The sequence below is a fragment of the Neofelis nebulosa genome, chromosome 1 (genome assembly GCF_028018385.1).
Source record: "Neofelis nebulosa isolate mNeoNeb1 chromosome 1, mNeoNeb1.pri, whole genome shotgun sequence".
NCBI classification, from domain to species: Eukaryota; Metazoa; Chordata; class Mammalia; order Carnivora; family Felidae; genus Neofelis; species Neofelis nebulosa.
Window position 1 is genome coordinate 73,912,351 of NC_080782.1, and position 24,428 is coordinate 73,936,778.

The following is a 24,428-nucleotide window of genomic DNA, read 5'->3' on the forward strand; positions in this document are numbered from 1 at the left end:
GAGAATCCCGGGCAGGTTCTGTGCTTGTCAGCTGCAGTCCCAACACCGGGCTCAAACTCATGAACCATGAGATCATGACCTGAGCTGGTCGCTTAACTGACTGAGCCACCCAGGTGCCCCATGCTTTGTGTAATTTTAAACAGTTTGAACAAAAAAGGTTTTGTCTGTATTTTGGATTTATGTATTCATCTTTCTTACTTTGTGATTTTCTGTCTTTCCTCTTGTTTGAGTATGTCATTTAAAAAAAATTAATGTTTATTTATTTTAGAAACAAAGCATGAGAGGGGGAGGGGTAGAGAGAGGGAGATACAGAATCTGAAGCAGGCTCAGGCTCCCAGTTGTCAGCAACAGACCCTGAGACTCGAGGCACGAACCCATGAACCATGAGATCATGACCTGAGCCGAAGTCAGACACTCAACTGACTGAGCCACCCAGACACCCCAGAGTATATCAACATTTTAAATAATATATTTTCAATACATAAACTATATATTTTGTGGGATAAACTCTATAGTTCATTGGTGAACTCGGTGGCATTCTTCTGGAGATATGTCGGACACTAATTGCTATTCTGGTTTTACCAAGAGGGACTTCAGGAATTTTCTTGGATCAGGCTATATTTTCACCAAGAATCTGAAGCTGATAGGTCAAAATATTGTTTCTCCTTGAATTTACTGTTTAAGATTTTATACCCTTTGGGAACCTTGGTGAGTCTTTGTTGAGTCATTGTATTATGTATCTTTGTCCATAGTCATTTGTAAAACCTGTCTTTAATCGCTAATATTTAATTGTTTAATGTAGCAATTCCTAAATTCATCCTAATGGTTTCCTACATCTTATTCATTTGGATTTATTTTACTACTACTATTCTTCAAGCTTTTTGTCTGATAGATTACTTTATCTTTTTAACATAACTTATTCAATGAAATTACCTTAGTTATAAAATTTCTTGGCAGTTATACATTTTTCATATTTTATTAATTTTATATTTGATATTATTTTCATCAGTTTCTAAATATTTTTTAGCTACCACTGATTTTATTTCCTTGACCCAAACAACTAAATGAGTTGTTCTCAAAATTTTCCCTTAGTTTGTTTTATCACGTTTTATTAATATCTAATGGATTTCATTGTGGTCAGATAATATCATGTGTCATATTACTTTTTTTTAAAGTTTTATAATTTTTTTTTAATTTTGTTTATAAATGCATACCACTTCACCCATGTCTCCCAGTCTTTCTTCTTAATATATTTAAGTATCATTGTACTTAATACTGTCAGTTTTTGTAATGCTCCTCAGGTATTTTTAACTCATGCATTCTCTCTTTTCTCTGTATGGAATGAAGCATCTCTAATTCTCACAAATTTTTATCATTAACTCTGGTCTATGAATGGGTAACTGAGGCTCATATAGTTTGAACTTTTTGAAGTGAACATTGGTTATGTTTGAGATAATTAGGAGGAGATCTCCTGCCTGACTCCAAAGCTCTGCTATCATCCAAATCCATTGTTTTTTTTGGAGGACCCCAGAGTTGACAATACACAAAGCGGTTAAATTGGATGGAAGAAGAAGGAATAGATCATTTAATAGGGTATCAGGATGAATGAAAGAAGCTCAAGTATTCCAAAATGTTGGTACTATATGCATATGAATGTCAACAGGGAAAGAACTGAGCTCTTTCAAATATGTGAAATTATGAGAGAGAAGAAAACAGAATAGAGAGCCCTGGTTTTTCATATATATTCTCCTTCCTCTGTGTTTAGAAAAATGGTGGCATATGGAAGGAGTAAACTATAATCCAGAAAAACAAAAAGACATTGAACACTGGGGGGGAAAGATCTGTGGCATCAAAATTATCTTCTAAAATATCTAAGTATCTTGGGGCACTGGGGTGGCTCAGTCATTTGAGCGTGGACTTTGGCTCAGGTCATGTTCTCCTGGCTTGTGGGTTCAAGCCCCACCTCAGGCTCTGTGCTGACAGCTCAGAGCCTGGAGCCTGCTTCAGATTTTGTTTCTGTCTCTCTGCGCCTCCCCCACTCACACACCGTCTCTTTCTCTCAAATATAAGTAAACATTTAAGAAAAATTTATAAAAAAAATCTAAGTATCTTCATTTCAGAGGCAAAGATGGGTAGTCAAAAGTACCATTAAGGAATGAAAATAGATTTAATCATACTCAACATCTTATTACAAATATATGTGTTTTATTTTAATACATTATTTTGATAAGGACATTTTTTTCCTGTGTATTTGTTTCTTTTAATATTATCTTATGCTTTTTGTCAAAAAAATGTTTTTGAGTAGTCTTTACCACGGGACTTTTTTTTTTAGATCACATGGATTCATAAAGTTGAGAAGGAATATTGAATACTTAATGTGACCATAAAATATTTCATTTCAGTTACAAACATATGTGCATTGTTTAAAAAAAGTAAATGGTAGAAAATGATACATCATGAACAATAGCAGAATGGTTTTCTGTACCCTCACAATATCTAACTGCCTGTAGATAAACCTGTATTTAGAATTTTGTATCTTTAAATGTCAGCAGACCTAACCATTGTGGTGGATTGTTTTCTTATGCTTGTGGAAAGTAGATGGAATAGCCTCACCAAAACAAAACAAAATTAAAAAAAAAAAAAAAAAAAAAAAAACAAAACAGGCACCAAATGTGAGAGAGAAATGTGGGTGGAGGGCAGCATGAATAATAGTGTAAAAGGTAAGGTAGTGGAGAACATAGTTTAATTCACAGAGGCCTTCTCTCTACAGAGGCACCAGGATCCCACACAGTTGTGCTTATTCATTTCCTGGCTACTGCCCAATTTGTTGGTTTTTGAATCATGGAGAATTTTGAGCCCTAGGAGCACCTCTCTCAACAAGAACTATCTCACGTATCATGGGTGAGTATTATTCTGTGCACTTTGAAAGTGCTTTACATACCCTTTGCCTGGAAACTGTACCATGGTTTTCTTCTAACATGGGTGTGTTGTCCAAAAGAGTCTGGCTGGTTAGAGTAAACGGTTCTAAGTATAATATGAGTCCTCATATTCCCCAGACTTTTGTTTATTTATTTAGCATCACTTAGAGTGCCTGCTGTTTTTTTGCAGCTGAACAGTTTTTCTGGGATAACCATTGCAAATGAGATCTAGAGTCTTCCCAATCCCTTTAATTCTCAGACTTTAGAACAAAACTTCATGGGTAATAACCAACTACACTGATAAATTTTTGAGTTGACATCAATATGTATAATGTCCTGAATATGTTAACCTAAGTATATTTCTGTCTTCCTGTATTTTGGTATGCCTGAATCAAGGCAGAGGTACTTCTTGGCTTAGAAATGAATTCATGACATAGCTTTGTTCAAATTCTACTGTAATGGGGTATTAGCTCCTAGATTTCTGCTTTTCCGAAGTTACCGGAGCCGGGGCTATAGATGTGTATATTGAAGAAATCCCTAGAGCCATAAGCATTCTTCTGTTATGATAATGTTACCATTAGTCTTGATTGCTTTTGACAATGGTTACAGAATTGCCCAAAGCAAGAAGTTTAGTTTTGTTCACATTTTCCCCCTTAATTTGGGAGAGTGTTTTTATTTCACTTTTATTTGAAATGAGTTCCTGTGCTGTTATTATGGCATTTTATGTGGCTTGTCATTGTAGTAATCAATTTTATATTTTCTTCACGCCAGTTCAACATTCTGCTCTTGACGAGCACTTTGTCATATTTACTAGGGTTCCTGTCATACATAGGAAAACGCTTCCTCTATTTGTCTCCTAAATTTTCTTTTTCCCTTGTTAGTAATTTTGCTATCTCTATATCAATGTTCTGGCTGGTTGCAATTACAAGTTTTCCCAGCTGGGAGCTTGTAGTATTTTCTCAGTCTCTGCAACATGCTGATCTATTCTGATATGAGTTCCAATTGTTTCACCTCCGTGTTCTGCATTTTTACCGTGCATTGTTGAAAAAGAACTGTCGAAATTTGAAGCGGTGGAAGTTTTCTTTTTTGTGTATTTCATCTGAGACAATCTTTGTGTTGCTTAGATATCTTCCCAATGAGATGAATGCTTTTAGGCTGAACTCTTGGAATTGCTGCTTCGAGATTCTCATTCAAGTTTAATCTATTAAAATGTCAAAGGCAAACAATGATTAAGTTCAAATCCTGAATGAGAAAGTAATTGTCCCTGCCCCTGGCAACAAACATTAAAAAGATTCTTACTTTGTATTTGGTAATTGTGAAGATCTGTGTGGGTGAGTGCACACATGCATGTGGGTACGAGTTCTCCATTGAGACCAGAGTCTTAATTTTTGCCACAGATTGCTACCATTTTCTTGTCTATTTTTTTTCCAAAAGAAAAAAAAAATTGACAGTGAAGGTGTTCCTCTAGAAAAATGACTCTAAGTTTGCAAATCAAAATCACTTGGATGGTTAGTTAAAGCACAGAGGTTTTGTAGGTCTAGGGTGGAACTCAAGAATTTGCATTTCTAACAAATTTCCAGGTAATGCTAACCTTGCTGGTCAGGGGACCAAATTGCTCTAAACAATAAGGCATTTGATTTAATGGGTCCTAAGTTTCTAAGTCAATACCTCTCATATCTTTTTAGAATATTGTTTGAATGCCCCTTTTAGACTTGATGGCAACCAATGGAAGGACAGCACCAGCCATACATTACTAATAAATTCAAAATTCAAGAGTGCAAAAAATTTAATTATATACACAAACACACACACACACTCCTCTTCTATGAAAAGTTTATATATTTGGATGATTCGACTTAAACATTTATTTCTGATACATTGAAATGACAAAAGGGGCGCCTGGGTGGCGCAGTCGGTTAAGTGTCCCACTTCAGCCAGGTCACGATCTCGCGCTCCGTGAGTTCGAGCCCCGCGTCAGGCTCTGGGCTGATGGCTCGGAGCCTGGAGCCTGTTTCCGATTCTGTGTCTCCCTCTCTCTCTGCCCCTCCCCCGTTCATGCTCTGCCTCTCTCTGTCCCAAAAATAAATAAAAAACGTTGAAAAAAAAATTTAAGAAATGACAAAAGATTTTCCTACTGTGCTCCAAAACATTACTTTAAAAAACCATACAGAAAAAAGCATATGAACAACAATAGAAGGAAACTTTAAACTAATAGCCTAATTTGAAGTGACACTGAAGCAAGTTTGATTTTCTACTCAGTGGCTTTTAGTTTTGAAGTTACCAAAATTTGATTGATAATCCAGTTATAAATACTTTTCAGATGTGATTAGGGAAAGTCTGACAGAAAAGTTCTATAGCAGAAAGGTAAATAAAATATAGGTTTTCTATGAGTATATTTTAGAGGCTAAAGAGATAGAGAAGTAGAAGCAATTTTGTAGAATAATAAGAGATCCACAATTATCATTATATGTAATAAATTTAAACTAGTTAAACCAGCCATTAAAATGTTAAAATGAAATATAAAAACTGTTTTAAAAGCATAGTTAAACCACTGAATTCATAACGTGATTTACCGTATGATTTTGGTTGTAAATACTTGTATTTTCATGTTAATATGAGAAGCAATATCTTGGGGGTGTTGGGATGGGGGTGAAAGGTCTTGAAACAGTGTTTGAATAACAGAAAAGCGTCAGTTTTCTGGTTTGGGTCGTTTCATACATTTCAAAAGCCAGGCATATAAAGTATTTGTTAATTATTTCTACTATTCTTTAATTTGTTTTCAATCCCTTAGTACCTAATATTTGTATTTTATCTGAACTGAGATAAAATTGACATACAATAAAGTAGATAAATTTAAAATGTACAATTTGATTAGTTTTGATACATGTATAAGCCTGTGAAATTGGCAAAAAAACCACTATAATTAACATACTCATCATCCCTCAAAATATATCCCGCCCCTTTGTAATCCCTCTCTCTCTCCTTCCCTAACACTCTTCCCTGTCCCCAGGAAACCACAGATCTGCTTTCTGATACTGTATGTTAGATTGCATTGCCTCTAATTTTATATCAGTAGAATCACTCAGTATGTACATTTTTTAACTGTTTCTAAAATTAAGTTAATTATTTGGAGCTTCATTCACATTGTAACATTTATTCAGAAGCTTTCTTAGAGCACCTTCCAATTCATTCTCATCCTTCCCACCACTATACAGCATAAAGAGAGAAAAAGGAAGTTGTGTTTGCTACAAATCCATTTTTCATCAATATCTACAAAAGCAATATAACAGAAGCTGAATTATAACATCTATTTTCTCTCACCTCACATCCTTTATGGGGAAAAAAAATCCCCAGCTTCCTCTTCAAAACTCCACCGTTACTGGAAACCAGTTCCCTAATGAGACTTGGAGAAAGGAATAGAGTAAGAGAGATTCCCTGAAATACTTTTCTTAAGACAAGCCCTGCCTGAAAATAAAACATCTGGAATAATATATCAAACTCAAGATGAAGTGTACCCACAATACAATATAATTACAGGATAACTATTCAAAATATACATAGCGCTCACATCTACCCTAGCCTTCCCTGACTTTCTTTCCCTTCCCAAATCCCTTTTCCTTAGTGCTCTAGGTCTGGTCTCCAGATACTGCACCTTAATTCCCCTACACTGTGTTTCCTGAGATGTTTGGTGAGGGAAAACTCTGATAAGGAATGTTAAAACTGTGGCAGAGTGAAATGGGAATGCCAGAGAATTTCTGGATGAATTTCAAGAGTAGAAACCCTTGAGATTGGTTCATTACAGAATCCTCAATCAAGCTTTTTGTGACTCAAATTATTTTTAAGAAGAGTAAAACAAGTAGCCTGATATGTAGCTCATTGTGTAGTTTTAGAGTTGTGCCTGTTGCTAATTTAAACCTAATATCCCTATTTTTACTTTTAAAATTATTATTTTTTTATTTTTAGAGAGAGAGAGAGGGCACTAAAGTGAGGGGGCAGGTAGAGGGGGGGAGAGAATCCCAAGCAGGCCCTGCACTCAGCGAGGAGCCTAGTGTGAGCTCAATCTTACCACTGTGAGATCATGACCTGAGCCATCAAGTGTCAGGTGCTTAACTGACTGAGCCAACCAGGTGCCCCATCCTCCTTTTTTTTTAATTAAAGTTTATTTTCCAAAGAAGTTAAATGTTTCCATAGAATTTTGTTCTTGTATAAAAGTGCAAAGTGCACAGATAAAGTAAATGTTCAAATAAATGAAGTATTTTATGAATATAGCTTTGTCATTTTATGTGTATTACCAGTTAATCCCAGTGTGAAAATGATCAAATTTACAAGGTATGTGATTTGTGGACAAGTACATAGCAAATCAGGGAAGGAAACAGAATTATGACTCTGTGATTGTATATGTAGTCATTGAGGTATACACTTTCAATCCTACTCTCCATCTAGTGAGCAATGATGACAAGCGCTGAGAACCACCATCATTTATTCTAGGTCTCTATCTATCTATTGATTCATCTATCATTTCTTTCTAAATGATAGGTTACCCAATCGTTCTATTAGAAACGTTTCAAAGTTTTTGGAGTTTTGAGATTGAGCCTCTCTTTATAGTATTTTAAGTATTATAAAGTATAGTACTTTATTGCTGAAAGGCTCTAGGACACACTTAAGTACAAAAGGATAACATATTTTCTGGCTTCCTATTGAAACAGTTTGTTAGAGCATGGATATAGAGATACCGTATCATATTCATACTTCATGGCGGGGCAGGGGCTTCACATTATACTTTATTTGATAATGCCCCCGAAAGCTGGGCAGTAAGTACACTGCATGTGGGGTTATGTAACAACTCTCCCACAGTTCTCTATGCCTCCATTCATAGCCACAATGTCAGGTGCTTTTTTTTCTTTTTTCCTACTGTTATCAGCAGTCATTACACACTCTGACATGTTTAATCCAAATGACTCACTACTTCTCACAATCGAAGAATAACAGAACAATATGAAACATCGTAAAACATAACATCATCTCTTCCTATTTCATTATGTATTCTCCTTGTAACAGGTTGGCCAAAACATCCCTTCAATATGATTAGATAAGTGAAGAAATTATATTAGATTCAGTTCCCTGAAAGACCATCTACAGTAAATATAGCAGTGGGTTTCAATTTAAATTAAAATTGATTGTATGCTTATTGGTTCTTCTAAGCTTTGGAACTGGAAAATTAAAAATTCACACATAGCAATTTTGATTCGCTTCTGAGAAAAAGTTCTTGATTTAGTCACCCAGCAGGCTACCAAAAGGTAAATATAAAAGTGGAAAAAATATAAAAGTATTTTGTTTGGGAGGTTATCTTAGTTGTATCGAAAAAAATTGAAAGCAGTCACTACCTCTGGGCTTCTTAGACAATTATATCATAAACTTCTAGGTGTTATTGTTATGGTTGAACACAACATTAAGGTTAGCATATCTCCTGCTTTTCTGGAGATTGCTTTAGTGTACATATGTTATCCCAGTGTAATTTTCCCAGTTTCTGAATTATCCAGATAGATGATAATTTCTATTGTCATCTAAACATGTTAGAAACTGCAGTCTTAGCTGCATTCCAGTACAAGCCTCAAATACTTGCTGGCTGGACTATTGCTCCTTTATATAAAGGTGTTTTTTCAAGTGGTGAACTGGGAGGAAACACCATAGAATTTAAATCACATAGAATTACATTTGAATTTTGTAAAGACAAGTTTTGAAATGGTATTTAGGACCTTGAAGTTCTGTGATTATAGTTGAATAACTAGTTTTGATTCAATCGTAAATTTAAGCAGACAATGGATGAAATGAAATTTGTCTTTAGCATCAGATCTGTACAGTCACATTTGGTGACCACCTGACCATCTCTGTTTAAAACTAGGTTTTTGAAATCTATTCATATATGTTTGTGATGAACACACAAAATGGACAGGAAGGAAAATAAGAGCTCTACCTCAGAGTAATGTGTAATTAATTAGAAGCAAAAAAGACTTAAGAATACCAAAATAAAAAAATGTCACACCCAGTCCATCCTCAGAAATCTAGAGGAACTTTATCAAAATATTTTATAATAATTCTGAAGAGTAATAATACAAACTAATACCTGCTGGGTACTTATGACATACCAGGCCCTCTACTAAATCTCACCCCCCAAAATATGGTTTGTACCTTTATTTTTTTCATATTGCAAATGATGAAACTGAGGGATTAACATTTTCATTGTTTACTAGCAGTAATGCTTTTAGAAGGCAGTGGAGCAAGGACTTGAATCATGTGGTCTGACTTCAGAGACCGAACTTGAACCACTACCAGGTGCTCAAAAGAACAACTGTGTCATGTCATCCACAGGCTAACGAAAGCCTAGTTATGTGAAAATTGAGAGTTACATAACTTTTATAATGCCAAATATACCAAAAGTCCACAAATCATCATTTACCTAAACATTTCCATAATTGGGTCTGGATATTAACATGAGATTCATTGGTGTATATTTAACAAATTTATCTTTTCCTCTTAAGAATCACAAGGTTAACACACACTCTGACCTAAAAATACTTCACCTCATTCTTCATGATTCCTCAGATATTATAGATAATGATTCATAAGTTGTATTTAAAATACTGGAAAATAATACCAAGTGAGTTATTATGTCAGTGCTATTCCAAATGCTTGACATATAACATTAATTTGCACTGGAACCTTATGAAGTGAGTACTACAGATATCCTAACTTTTATAGATAAATTACTTGTGATTTTTGGGACTTTGGGAGAATGTCTAGGTTCTCTTTATTATTGGAACTAATATGAATGTTAGAACTCTTTCAAAACTTTACATATATTATTTCATTTAATTTTCAAAAGAAACAGGGCACCTGGGTGGCTCAATGAGTTTAGCATATGACTCTCGATTTTGGCTTGGCCATAATCCCAGGGTTGTGGGATCAAGCCTAGTGTCAAGCTCCATGCTCAGCATGGAGCCTTTGTAAGATTCTCTCTTTCCCTTTACCCCTTTCCCTTGTTTGCATGCTCTCTCTCTCAAATATATATATATACACACACACACACACACACACACACACACACATACATGATTTAGGTAACATTACAACTGATTATTTTTAATTATTCCAGGAACATAGCATATTAAAAATATGGACACATAGAGAAGTATAATTCCTCTCTTTCAGTCTCAACTACCTAGAATGTAAATTCTTTCTTTCCAATATTAGTTCTGTAACTTACAGTGTAACAACTATTATCATTCTCAGATAACCAAAACATAATGATGTGATTTAATAGCCTCATTCTAATTTATTTAATAATCTTTTATCATCAGTCTTAAGCACCAGTCCAATCTACTCTCTCATTTTTGTTGTTTATCTTCTCGATTTTAATGTAAATTTAAAAGCCTAATTTGTTTTCTTTCAACATTTATTGCACCCCACACAACTCACCACATTCTAGGATTTATTTTTCTGCTCAACCTTATTAATTGGTATCACTATTATATTATGGGTTATTAAAAACAATATTAATAAGAGCAGTGTCTTCTGTACCTGCTCTAAGCCTGATTCTCACAACAAATGAGAAGGAAGAATCAATTTGCTAGAACTGACAGTACAATAGAGGTAAAAATTCCTCAGTTCAGGGCATACCAGTATATATACCTCATAAAGGGACCAAAGAAGACATTTTTAACCTAGCTTATCTTTTGATTTACTTAATCTTCACAACAGTTTTGTACACTAAGTATTAGATTCTCAATGACTATTTGAGAAAATGGATGCATTGAGGATTAGGTAGCTTGCATTAAGACCATGTACTTTTGTGTATAGAGATCTAGGATTCAAAGCCAACTTTGCTGATTCCAGAACTTGTCCCCCACTAATATCCTCGGAGCACCCATCTCTACCCTGCTGGGTTTCTCTTTGCTGCTGTTCTCTGCCTTTCTTCTGTTAGACTTCACTATGTTTCTCTTCTCTGTGTCTCTCATATTCTTAACAAGAGAAACAGAATAAGCCCTACCAGAGAGGACAAAAGACTGAGAATCCAGGCCTCATGGCTAGACCTTTCTTTCCCAAAAATCTGTACTTTCTTCCCATTAAAAACACTTTTCTGAAAGGGTAATTTCTGAAGTCTGTAAGTGACTTAAATTTAATATCAGAAAGTTCTATTATTGTAGAGTATGAAGGACCTATAAGAGTTCATTTTATAGATGGAAAAAATGACACGGAGCAGAGAAAGGATTTGCCTCAAAATCACACATCTAGTAATGATAGAATTGAGGAGAGGACCTAGGTCTTCTGAGTCTTGTATCCACACTATTGTTTCCCAGATTATGGGGATATTGGATGAGTTACAAGTCTCAAGGTGATTTTAGCTGTTACATGGCAACGGCATTAGATAGCAGTAAATCACATACTGAAAAAGTTATTCCCATTTCAATTCCTTACAAGCCTTCAATGAGAAATTCTTGGTTTAATGCTAGTGTGTCTCAACCCGATTTAAACATTCCTCAACCCTTGCTTTCCTGTATTGAAAAATACAGTGAATGATACAACAAACACCTGTGCCTTTCCACTTCCTTTGAAAAACAAACTTGTTACCACAGTTGAAGAATATGTGAAACTGTCTTAGTCTTTTCAGGCTGCTATAACAAAATACCACACACTGGGTGGCTAATAACATCAAACATTTATTTCTCACAGTTCTGGAGCTAAGACAAAGAGCAAGGTGTCTGCAGACTCAGTGTCTGATGAGAAACCAATTCCTGGTTCATAAGAGAGAAATCTTTTCATTGTTTCTTCATGCAGTGGGAGAGGCAAAGGAGCTCTCTGGGAAATCTTTCAAAAGAGCACTAATTCCATTCAGGAGGGCTCAGTCCTCATGATCTCTCAAAGGGTGAACCTCCTGATGTTATCACATAGGGGATTAGGTTTCCATAAGAATGCGGGGAGGCACAAAAATTTAGTCTGTAGGAGAGCACCACCATGATCTTATCCTCCTTCCATTCAGCTGGTATTTACTTATTAGAACTTGATGATTCCTTTTTAAATGCATGTCTTTCATACTTTTAAGGACAGGGATATATATCTACAGGTAGTACAGAATTATGTTTGCAGTTATCCAATCTGAAGTAGTGTACATAGTTTTATCTCTCCTTTAATGAGAAAGTACTATTTTTCTTTTTAATATAGACTCAAATGATGTCACATTATTTTTCTAAACTTAATTTTTAGCTCAGTTATTATTTATGAGATTTATCATATTGAGGCCTATGGTTTTCATTCGTTTTTCATTCATTTTCATTCATTTTATTGCTGTATATTATTCTACTTGTCCTTTCTTCTATTAATATGAGTTTCATTGTCTTCAGTTCTTTTGTTTGTTTGTTTGTTTGTTTTATTTTTTGGTATTACAAACAAAGCTACTTTGTTTTTGTTTTGTTTTGTTTCGAAGTGTACTTATTTATTTTGAGAGACATAGAGAACACAAGCAGGGGAGGGGCAGAGAGAGAAGAAGAGAGAGAACCCAAAGCAGGCTCCATGCAGTTAGCACAGAGCCTGACATGGGGTTCAAACCCACCAACCATGAGACCATGACCCAAGCCGAAATCAAGAGTCGAGGCTCAATTAAATGAGCCACTCAAGTGCCCCCAAAGCTATTTTGGATATTCATGTTCATGTTGAATTATGTACAGGGGCACATGTTACTATTAATTTGTGAAAATAGCATAGTAATTACCAAGAAAGTCTTGTATCTGTATATTCACCAGGTTGTGTTAATTTTTTCTCCAGGTTCGTGATTCTAGTTTTATGCTCTAACAGCATCAAAAGAGTATTGTTAATCCTTATTATGGTCATACTTTTTAAATTTTTGCATTCTTAAGTACCAAGTAATTGTGTCTTTAGTTTGAATTTCCCTAACATAAGTGAATTTAAGCATTTTTAATATGGTTATTTTTCATTTGTATTTCTTCTGTGTTAATTGCATTTTCATGTTTTACTTGCATCCATATTTTACTTTAGATATTTATGTATTTATGACTTTTAGATATTCTTTTTATATTCTAGATACCAATTCCTTATTGGTTATGTATGTGTCAGTTGTATTATTCCAGCATTGGGCTAATTTTCTTGATTTTATTTATGGTACTACTAGATATACTAAAACTATTTATTTTAATGTAGCCTAGTGTATGTATGTGTGTGTGTGTGTGTGTGTGTATATATATATATATATACACATATATATATATATATATATATTTAAAGTTCAAGGGTTTTACTTCTTACTCAAGAAATTTCCTTTATAAATACTTGAAATATATTATGCAACATTTTTTTTCTAAAATGGATATATTCTCTTATTAAATGTATGGAGTATTTATAGGCAATCATATCATGTGCAAATAATAATCATTATAATTATATTCAAAAATCATTTATGTTTCACATGTAAGGAGCTTAGAATGAACCACTCCATCCTAATAAGAAATAAAAACCTGAACAGACTAAAAAATCAACAACTCTTCTTGCATCTGTAAGAGAGGGGAGGACACAGGGCAAACTTCTGCCCCTAAGATTAGAGAGACAGTTAGACAAATACAGGAAGACAAATACATGAAGTCACAGGTTATTGAAGGAGGTTAACCTGAGAAATAGTGTAAGGGCAGGAAAACCTGAGCTGACAAATTATCGGCGATGCAGTTTGGGCAAGTCTGAGAGTTAAAAACTCATGGAAACCTCAATATTGTGAGATGTACATCCAGAGCTAAACCAGGTCCTCGCAGTAAATAGCAACGAAAAATTCCTGCAAACTTCCAGCAGGAGAAAAGAAAAAAGAAATCATTTTGCAATAGGACAGAGCACACTGTTCTTCTTAACAAGGCCTGCCTTTGGGGAAACTAGTAAACCAGAACCTAACCTGCTAGGGTATTATTAGATACTGACTGACCTGGGGGAAGGGAAATACAAAACTCCAGCCTACTATATTATCTTGTTCCATCAAAGGGGTAGAGGAAAAAAACAAAACAAAACAGAACAAAACAGACACACGCTTGTGAAGTTCATAGTCCAGAACCATAGACTCACTAAAAGACTGAGATACAAGGGAGGAGAGAATAATTGGGATTATTTTGTTACTATAAGCTATTCACATACCTGTGAAGCGTATAGTGTTATTTGAAAGTGGACTTGGATTAGTTGTATTGTATATTGTGAATTGAGGAAAAACTACTAAAAAAAGTAAAAAAAGAAAAAAAGGTATAATTGATTTGCTTAGAAAGAAAATAAAATGGCATCATGTAAAATGCTCAATGAAAATGACAAAAGGTAGAAAACAAGTGGCACACAAAAACAGAAACAAAGAATAAGAGCAATACATAGAAAACACTAATGGCTATGATGGATATTAATCCAAATCTGTCACGAATCACTTTAAATGTCAGTGGTCACATCAGTTAACACACTGATTGTCAGAGTGGATCAAAACATGATCTGAATATATTTTGTCTACAGGAAAACCACGTTAAATATGAAGACAAATGTAGATTAAAAGTGATTGGATGCTAATCCAGTTAAAAGTGATACTATGCTAACACTAATCAAAAGAAAGCAGGAGTAGTTATATTAATTTCAGACGGAGCAGACTTCAAAGGAACGGAAGTTATTGAGGATAAAGAAGGACTCATCATAATAATAAGGGTGTCACTTCCAAGAAGACATAACAATCCTTACTTTGTATGCACCTAACAAGAGTGTCAAACTATGTGAAGCAAAAGCTAAAAGAATTGCAGAGAGAGTGAGAGAGAGAGAGAGAGAGAGAGAGATCCACTATCATAATTGGAGGTTTCTATATCCCTCTGTCAAAAAACAGATAGATACAGGAGGCAGAAAATTTGTGTGGACTGTTGAACTTAATAATATCAATCAACAGCATACAATTGACATCTAGAGAATATGTCATCCAACAGCAGCAGAATACACCTTCTTCTTAAACTCACATGGAACACTCACCAAGACAGATTACATTCAGGGCTATGAAACACATCTTAACAAATTTACAAGAATAAGTATAATAGTTTCTTTTCTCAAACCACAAGGGAATGTAACTATCAGAAATCAATAACAGAAAGTTAACTTGAAAATTCCAGAATACATGGAGGTTAACAACATGCTTCAAATAGCATACAGGTCAGAGAGGAAATCTCAAGATAAAATTAAAAAGTATTTTGAATTAAATTAACATGAAAACACAATTTATAAAAATTTGTGAAATGTGGAGCACCTGGGTGGCTCAGTCAGTTAAGCATCTGACTTTGGCTCGGGTCATGATCTTATGGTTTGTGGGTTCCAGCCTCTCATCAGGCTCTGTGCTGACAGCTCAGAGCCTGGAGAGTGCTCACATTCTGTGTCTCCCTCTCTCTCTGCCCCTCCCCTGCTCCTGCTCTCTCTCTCTCTCCCTCTGTCTCTCTCTCAAAAATACATAACCATAAAAAAAAAAAAAAAAACTTGTGAAATGTAGCAAAAGCAGTACTTAGAGGGAAATTATAACATTGAATGCATGTATTAGAAAAGAAGAAAGTTGTGAAAGAAACAATCAAAATTTCCACCTTAGGCAACTGAAAAGAGCAAATTAAATCTAAAATAAGCAAAAAATATATAAGTAATAAGAATTAGAACATAAGTTGATGAACCTGAAAATAAGAAATCAATAGAAAAAATCAGTGAAACCAAAAGCTTCTTTTCAAATATTAATAAAATCAATAAATCTGTAGCCAGTTTAACAAAGAAAAAAGAGAGGGGACACAAAATACTAATATCAGAAATGAAAGAGGAGATAGCACTACAGACTCTATGGATATTATAAAGACAATAAGGGACACTATGAGCAATTCTCTGCCCACAAATTGATAACCTAGATGAAATGGACACATTACTTGAAAGACACTATCTGCCGAATGTCACACAAAAAGAAATAGACAATCTGGCTAGGCCTACATCTACTGAAGAAATTGAATCAATAATTAACAATCTTTCAAAACATAATATCAGGCCCAGATGTGTTCACTGGTGAATCTATCAAATATTTAAAGAAGAAATTATATGAATTCTATACAATATCTTTCAGAGGATAGAAACACAGGGACTACTTCGTAACTCATTTTATAGACCAGCATTACCCTAATATCAAAACCAGGCAAAGTCATTACAAGAAAAGAAAACTACAGATCAATGTATCTCATGAACATGGATGAAAAATTCTCAACAAAATATTACCAAATATAATCTAACAATATACAAGAAGAATTATATACCATAATCATTTGGGATTTATCTCAGGTATGCAAGGCTGTTTCAACTTTTGAAAATCAATTAATGTAATCTATCACATCAGCAGACTAAAAAATAAAAATTACATGATCATATTGATAGATGCAGAAAAAGCATTTGATAAACTCCAGAACTCATTTCTGAAAAAAACTTACTGTAAACTAGAAATAGAAGGGAAGTTACTTAGCTTGGTAAAGATTATCTATAAAAAAACATACAGGCAACTGTATTAATTATGAAAATTGTGAGAAACTCAAAGTTTGCTCATGAAGATCAGGTACAAGGCAAAGATGGCCCCTTCACCACTACTTTTCAACATCATGCAAGAGGCCCAAGCTAATGCAATAAGGTAAGAAGGTGAAATTAAAGTATACAAATTGAGAAGGAAGAAATAAAGCTGTCGTTGTTTGTAGGTGACATGATCATCTATTTAGAAAATCTGAAAGTGTCAACCAAAATCATTCCTGGATCTAATAAGGAATTATATAGTAAAATTGTAGGATACCACATTAATATACAAACTCAATGTTTTTTTTTTATGTACCATCAATGAACAAGTGAAATTTAAAATTAAAAATACAGTATTATTTAAATTAGTACCCACTAATATAAAATACGTGGGTATAAATCTAATAAAATAAGTACAAGATATATCTATATGAGGACAGCTACAAAACACTGATGAAGTAAATCACATAACTAAATAAATAGAGAGATATTCCATGTTCTTGGGCAGGAAGACTCAATATTTTAAAGGCATCAGTTCTTCCCAATGTGATCTATAGATTCAGTGCAATCCAAATCAAAATCCCAGCGAATTATTTTGTAGATAATGACAAATTGATATTGTGGTCTATTTGGAGAGGCAAAAGACCCAGAATGCCCATCACAATTTTGAAGGAGAACAAAGTTGGAGGACTGACATTACTTGACTTCATGACTTACTACAGTAATCAAGATAATGTGGTACTGATTAAAAAAAAAAAAAACAGACATATATATCAATGGAACAGGATAGGGAGCCCAGAAATAGATGGCCATAAATATAGTCCACTGATCTTGAACAAAGGAGCAAAGGCAAATACAATGGTGAAAAGATAATCTTTTAACAAATGGGTATGTTAAAAAAAAAAAAAAAAGAATCTAACACAGACACAAACCCTTCACAAAAATTACCTCAAAATGTATCACAGACCTAAATATAATACATAAAACTATAAAACTCCCAGAAGATAACATAGGAGAAAACCTAGGTGACCTTACTTATGGAGATGACTTTTTAGATGCAACACCACAGTCAAGATCCATGAAAGAAATAATTAATAAGCAAACCATTAAAGTTAACAACTTTTGCCCTGCAAAAGATAGTGTCAAGCAAAGGGGAAGCCAAGCCACTGACAGGTAAAAAAATATTTGCAAAAGATATTTCTGATGAAGTACTGCTACCCATAATATACAAAGAACTCTCAAATCTCAACAAAAAGAAAGTAAGCAACCTGATTAAAAATGAGCTAAATACCTTAACAGTCAGTTCAATGAAGTAAACATACAGATATCAAATAAGCATATGAAAAAATGCTCTACTTCATTTGTCACCAGGAAGTATAAATTAAAACAATAATGAGATACCATTTTGCATCTATTAGAATGACCAAAATCTGCACTGCCAATACCAACTACGGTCAAAGATGTGCAGCAACAAGAACTCACATTCATCGCTGTGGGAATTCAAAATTGCACAGCCATTTTTAAAAAATTTGGTACCCTCTCATAAAACTAAACATACTCTTACCATAGAATCCAGAAACTGCACCCTAAAGAATTGAAAACTTGTTCATACAAAAACTTGCACATAGATGTTTGCAGCAGCTTAATTTATAATTCATGATTCAAAACCTGTAAGCAACCAAGTAGGTAAATGATAACTATATGGTACATTCAGGAAATGGGATATTATTTAGAGCTAAAAAGAAATGAGCCATCAAGCCATGAAAAGATATGGAGACATGCTGTGTGATCCAAATATATGACATTCTTGAAAAGGCCAAACTATGGAGATAGTAGGAAGTAGAGATGGCTAGGGTTTGGTAGGGAGAGTGGATAAATAGGCAAAGGATAGGAATTTTAGGTCAGTAAAACAGTCTTCATGATATTATAATGATGGATACATGTAATTAGACATTTCTCTATACCCATAGGATATACAGTGAACTCTATGGGAAACTATAAACTATGGATGATTACACTGTCAGTGTAGGTTTATCAGTGTAACAAATGTACTACTGTGGTGAGAGGTGTTGATAATAGGTGAAGATGTGTATGTGTGCAGGCAGGAAGAGTATGGGAAATTTCTATACCTTCTCCTCATTTTTCTGTGAACCTAAAATTGTTCCAAAAATAAAGTCGTAATACAAAAAAAATCAGGTCATATATCTATGCATTTGTTTATTCATCTATTGAATCATTTATTTATGTATTTATTTTACCTTGCTTATTAGATGGTCTATGTCTGTGATTATAATTTTGATTTCAGTGTTTTTTAATGAAGTACAATTTACTACTGGCTGAGGTAAATTACTTTTATCAACTAACGGAGATTCTCTTTTAGACTTGATATCTTTTGTAATCGTAAAGAATGTTGAATGTTATCACAGGACAATTGGGATGATCATTGCCTATTTTTATCTAATAATATGTGGCAATATGTTGATTGAATTCTTAATGCTTATTCATTCTTACATTCCTCTAAAAACTCAATTTTTTCATGACTAAAAATACATATAAAACCTATATATATGTATATAAATATTCTAATAAAATTTATACACACACATCATAAACACATATATATCAAGTACTGTGAAGAGTCTGATATTTTAACATATTTGTAAGCCAAGCCAACAAGTTAGCCAAAAAATTTTATAAATGCTAGTAGAAGACATGAAACTGCTTGGTCAAAGATAAAAGACCTTAATATTCACAGATACAGCTGTAGTCAGAGTATCACCATAGAGAATTATCTCCCAACCATGTTCACATATCATTTCTAACCTTTCTTGCTTTCTGGAACATTTTCCCTCAAGTATGACATTTGGTCACTCTGATTAATCTGACTCATAGAAGCTGACCACATCCATTCAATTTGCCTAATTCAGCATGCAATTAAAGCTACTACAAACTAGACTCCAAGAATCACTCAAGACAAACTTTCAATACAGAACTCAACCATGTCCAGCAAAGATCTGGATTCAGCCAGCTGAACAATTCCATAAACTTGCAAGGCATACTTTAAAAAGCCACATAGCCTGGGTAGCTCAGTCGGTTGAGTGTCTGACTTGGGCTCAGGTGATATTCTCGCGGTTTGTGAGTTTGAGCCCAGCGTCGGGCTCTGTGCTGACAGCTCAGAGCCTGAAGCTTGCTTCAGATTCTGTCTCTCCATCTCGCGGCCCCTCCCCTGCTCATGCTCTGTGTCTCTCTGTCTCTCAATAATAAATAAACGTTAAAAAAATTTTTTTAAAGCCACATGGCCTATTTTTAAGTTTCTGTAAAGGTCTTTCTACGTGGCCACTGCTTAAATCAGGCAGAGAAAGGTGTATCAGTGATTCTAGACTATATCTTGTCTTGCAAGGAGGAACTCTGGGCTAATTTTGTCAATTACCACTTTTCTAATTAGGTAACTCTAGTTATGAGGGTAACTGACCACAGACAACATAAAAGTAGTATGACAGTTATCCCTATAAGAAGTTCCCTCAAGGAACTGAGGGTAGCCTCATTTTGGAGGGATCACCAAATAATGTGAGAGGTATATAATCTATTGCTGGAATTTCCTTAAAATGATAAATCAAGGTTCCCTTTAAGTTAGAAGCTTTAATTTGAGTGGCAATTTGTGGGATGATGTTTCCCCAAAAGGAATAGCTCAAATTCTTTTGGGCAAAGTTGAGATACCTCAGCCAAAGTTGAGGGCATCGTTTTTGACTATAGTATTTCTGTTTGACATGCAATGTATATTAGGTTTCACACCACATCAATCACTGTATCCAAGTCAGCTTAACTCAAAATGGCAAAATCAGACTAGAGAGTTACTAGACTTCCATAGGATAAAAATTCAGTTTTGACAAGAGCCTCAAAGAAAACAAATAACTATTTTTCTAAATAGATATATGTCCATGACAAAGAGTTGTTGAATTTAGAACATCAAATATATGCTTCACTTTGCCTGAGGCTGTGATAAGGAAAATCATCAGCCACAGAGAATTGTAGCTTAAATCGTTAGGTTATTTGCCTGGAAGGTAGAGGGTATGCCTCAGCTTGCTAAGTATTTTCTAACACAGACTATTGGTTTGGGTCCCACTCACAGTACGCTGATTTGTGTACTAGCCGATGTAAACAATGAACTATAATAAACAAGTGAGGCACATTCAACCTTCAATACACAAAGGACTCAATAAGGTCCTGTATCTTTTTTTTTCCTGTGATTTTAGCCAAGAAGAGTCAAGATTTTTCTTCACTATGGAAGAGATTGAGCACTGTAAATTTCCCTAGGTAGTCCAAGTAACTTTTCTTGCCAAGCAGGCGCCTGAATACATTTTTAACTATCTGCATATATATGATAAGACTGCACTCAGGTCTATTGAGTCTAAGATTTCTGACCTTTCAGCCAACAAGACATACTCTATACAATGAAAACTTTTTTTTTTAATCTCATAAAGTAAAGACACTCACATTAAATCATGATCTGACTGCTAATTGGAAGTGAGGAGTTTCTACATACCTTGAAAACTACTGCAAACATTATTAGAAGACTGAACACATACATGCAAATTGGTCTTGGTGCTCAGATGACAGTAGGATATAAAAGAGTTGTTAGCAATATCTAAGACAGCTTACCCAGTGTCATCAGTGTGGGCAATGGATTCAGTTGCAGTCACAATTTCTGGTACAGTTGGGACTGTGGGAGCAGCAAATAAATTTAGTTGACAGTAATCCACTCTAAATCTCGAGATCCCATGAGCCTTTTTTTACTTTCATACATGGCTGTTGTATTGAAATATTTCATCTCTTTTTACTTCTGTTGCTTTTAAGTCCTAATCAAGGCTGTGTTTTCGCTTTCTCCCTCTGGAATTCTGCACTGCTCCTGTTGGAACAACAGAGCAGAGACAGGGAAGTAGTTTGAAAGTGATTTACACCTCCCATTGGTACTTCTGTACATGAAGCTATTCCCAATCAGGAGGAACCCCTCGGAACTTTACGAACATTTATATTACAACCATGCAAAACATTAATCAAAATTAGGCACCACAAGTCACAACAGTACATCAAATCATTCCCAAGGAACCTACCCACAGGTAACTTCAGTTTCCATTCCTTGCTGAATCTTGCTCCAAATATGTCAGTTAGATTTGAGTCCCCCTTGCCCAACAAGAGCAGGCACTCAGAATAGTGACTCCGATGTCTGTATTCAACAGAACTATACAGTTTGAGTCCATCCCTCCCCCAAAGTTCCTTAGTATACTCAGCTAGATGTGTATGGCCTTTTGGTTCCCCTCAGAGGTCAGGAGATTCAGCTGCACCACTGGTTATTACACTCCTTAAAATAGCTGAGGTCAAGGTAGACTGGAAAGGAAGGATCAAGGGGTATGAAAGGAGAAAGTGACTTAGCACTAGTAAGCATGGCTTTGCATTTACTTTTAATTTGGGGTGCTTGGTAGTGGCTTGTGAATCAAGCATATTTTTGATGATTTAAGTTTACTCAATGCTAAACTTGATGGTGATATCTTCATGGAAGACACCACCTATATCAGACATGAGGATCTAATGACTAAGCCACTTTCTTTTCTAGATAAAGCCACAAGGTTTTGTTTGTTTTTTTTTTATCTTTATTGACTTTGGTTTTAAAAAAATGTGCACATTAATCTCTATCAAAATAATACCAGCATTCTTCACAGAGCTAGAAAAAACAATCCTAAAATTTGTTGGAACCAGAAAAGACCCCAAATAGCCAAAGCAATCCTGAAAAGGAAGACCAAAGTTGGAGGCATCACAATTCTGGACTTTAAGCTATATTACAAAGCTGTAATCATCAAGACAGTATGGTACTCCCACAAGAACAGATACATAGGTCAATGGAACAGAATAGAGAACGCAGAAATGGACCCACAAATGTATGGCCAACTAATCTTTGACAAAGCAGGAAAGAATATCCAATGGAATAAAGAAGTCTCTCTTCAGCAAATGGTGTTGGGAAAACTGGACAGCGACATGCAGAAGAATGAACCTGGACCACTTTCTTACACTGTACACAAAAATAAACTCAAAATGGATGAAAGACCTGAACATAAGACCAGAAGCCATCAAGATCCTAGATCAGAAAACAGACAACAACCTTTTTTACCTCAGCTGCAACAACTTCTTACTTGACATGTCTCCAGAGGCAAGGGGAACAAAAGCAAAAATGAACTATTGGGACCTCATTAAGATAAAAAGCTTTTGCACTGCAAAAGAAACAATCAGCAATATCAGAACTCAACTGATAGAATGGGAGAATGTATTTGCAAATGACGTATCAGATTAAGGGTTAGTATCCAAAATCTATAAAGAACATATCAAACTCAACACCCAAAAAACAAATAATCCAGTGAAGAAATGGGCAAAAGACATGAAGAGACACTTTTTGAAAGGAGACATCCAGATGGCTAACAGACATATGAAAAAATCCTCAATATCACACATCATCAATGAAATCCAAATCAAAACCACAATGAGATACCACCTCACACCTGTCAGAATGGCTAAAATTAACAACTCAGGCAACGACAGATGTTGGCAAAGGCAGAGAAAGAGGGACCCTTTTGCACTGCTGGTGGGAATGCAAACTGGTGTAGCCACTCTGGAAAACAGTATGGGGGTTCCTTAAAAAATTTAAAAAAAAACTACCCTATGAGCCAGAAATTGCACTACTAGGATTTATCCAAAGGATACAGGAGTACTGATTTGAAAGGGTACATGCACCCCCATGTTTATAGCAGCACTATCGACAATAGCCAAAGTATGGAAAGAGCACACATGTCCATCTACCAATGATAAAGAAGATGTGGTGTATACATATGCAATGAAATATTACTTGGTGAAAAAAAAAGGAATGAAATTTTGCCATTTCCAAATACGTGGATGGAACTAGAGTGTGTTATGCTAAACGAAATAAGGAAGGAAGGAAGACAAATTTGTCAGAGGAAGACAAATTCATATGATTTCACTCATATATGGAATTTAAGATACAAAACAGATGAACATAAGGGAAGGGAAACAAAAATAATATAAAAACAGAGAGGGTGACAAACCAAAAGAGACTCTAAAATACAGAAACAGGGTTGTTGGAGGAGTGTTGGGTGGAGGGGAAGGGCTAAAAGGGTGAGGGGTGTTAAGGAGGACATTTGTGGGTATGAGCACTGGGTGTAATATGTAAGTGGCAAATCACTAAATTCTATACCTCAAAAAAATTAAAAATAGAAAAATCAAATAAGTAAAAACAAAAACAAAAATGTGCACATTGATTTTGACTACTTTTTGTTCCAATCACATAATACTTTAGTTTTCACCTAGTCTTTACGTAAGGGCTGTCGGAGTTTTCAAGACTGAAGGGGACAGCTGGAGGAATTTACCTATATGTATTTGTTTTTTTTTTTTAAGTTTAATTATTTATTTTGAGAGAGAGAATGCTGAAGGGGAAGAGTAAAGAGAGAGAGAGAGAATGAGAATCACAATCAGTCTCTGTACCATCAGTTGCAGAGCCCGATGCGGGGCTCAAACTCAGGAACCGTGAGATCATAACCTGGGCCAAAATCAAGAGTCAGATGCTTCATTAACTGATTCACCAGGAACCCCTCCTTGTTGTTGTTTTTTTTTTCTTATTTTTAATTAAATTAAATTTAAATTAATTAAATTTTTATTTAATTAAATATTGTTGCCAAACACCCGTTGTTTCTTATGTTGATTTTAGCCACTCTGACAAGTGTGAGGTGATATCTCATTTGGAATTTACTTATATATCTGTGAATCAGTTCCTGTTCTCCAGTAAATTAAATTCAACAGTACTATAAACTCAATTTAAGGCAGCACAATCTGTTTTCTTCCAGCTTTTAAGAAACTTAGAGCTGC

The 24,428-nt window shown here is 34.9% G+C and overlaps 1 long non-coding RNA gene across 1 annotated transcript in view; it reads left to right on the forward strand.

Annotated features, from left to right (window-relative positions):
• The first annotated feature begins 2,772 nt into the window (after positions 1 to 2,772).
• The window catches only part of LOC131509596 (uncharacterized), a 161,137-nt gene continuing 139,481 nt past the window's right edge, over positions 2,773 to 24,428 (forward strand). Inside the window, exon 1 of the long non-coding RNA XR_009260601.1 lies at positions 2,773 to 2,901. This is a non-coding gene — a long non-coding RNA (uncharacterized LOC131509596). The remainder of the gene's footprint in view (positions 2,902 to 24,428) is intronic.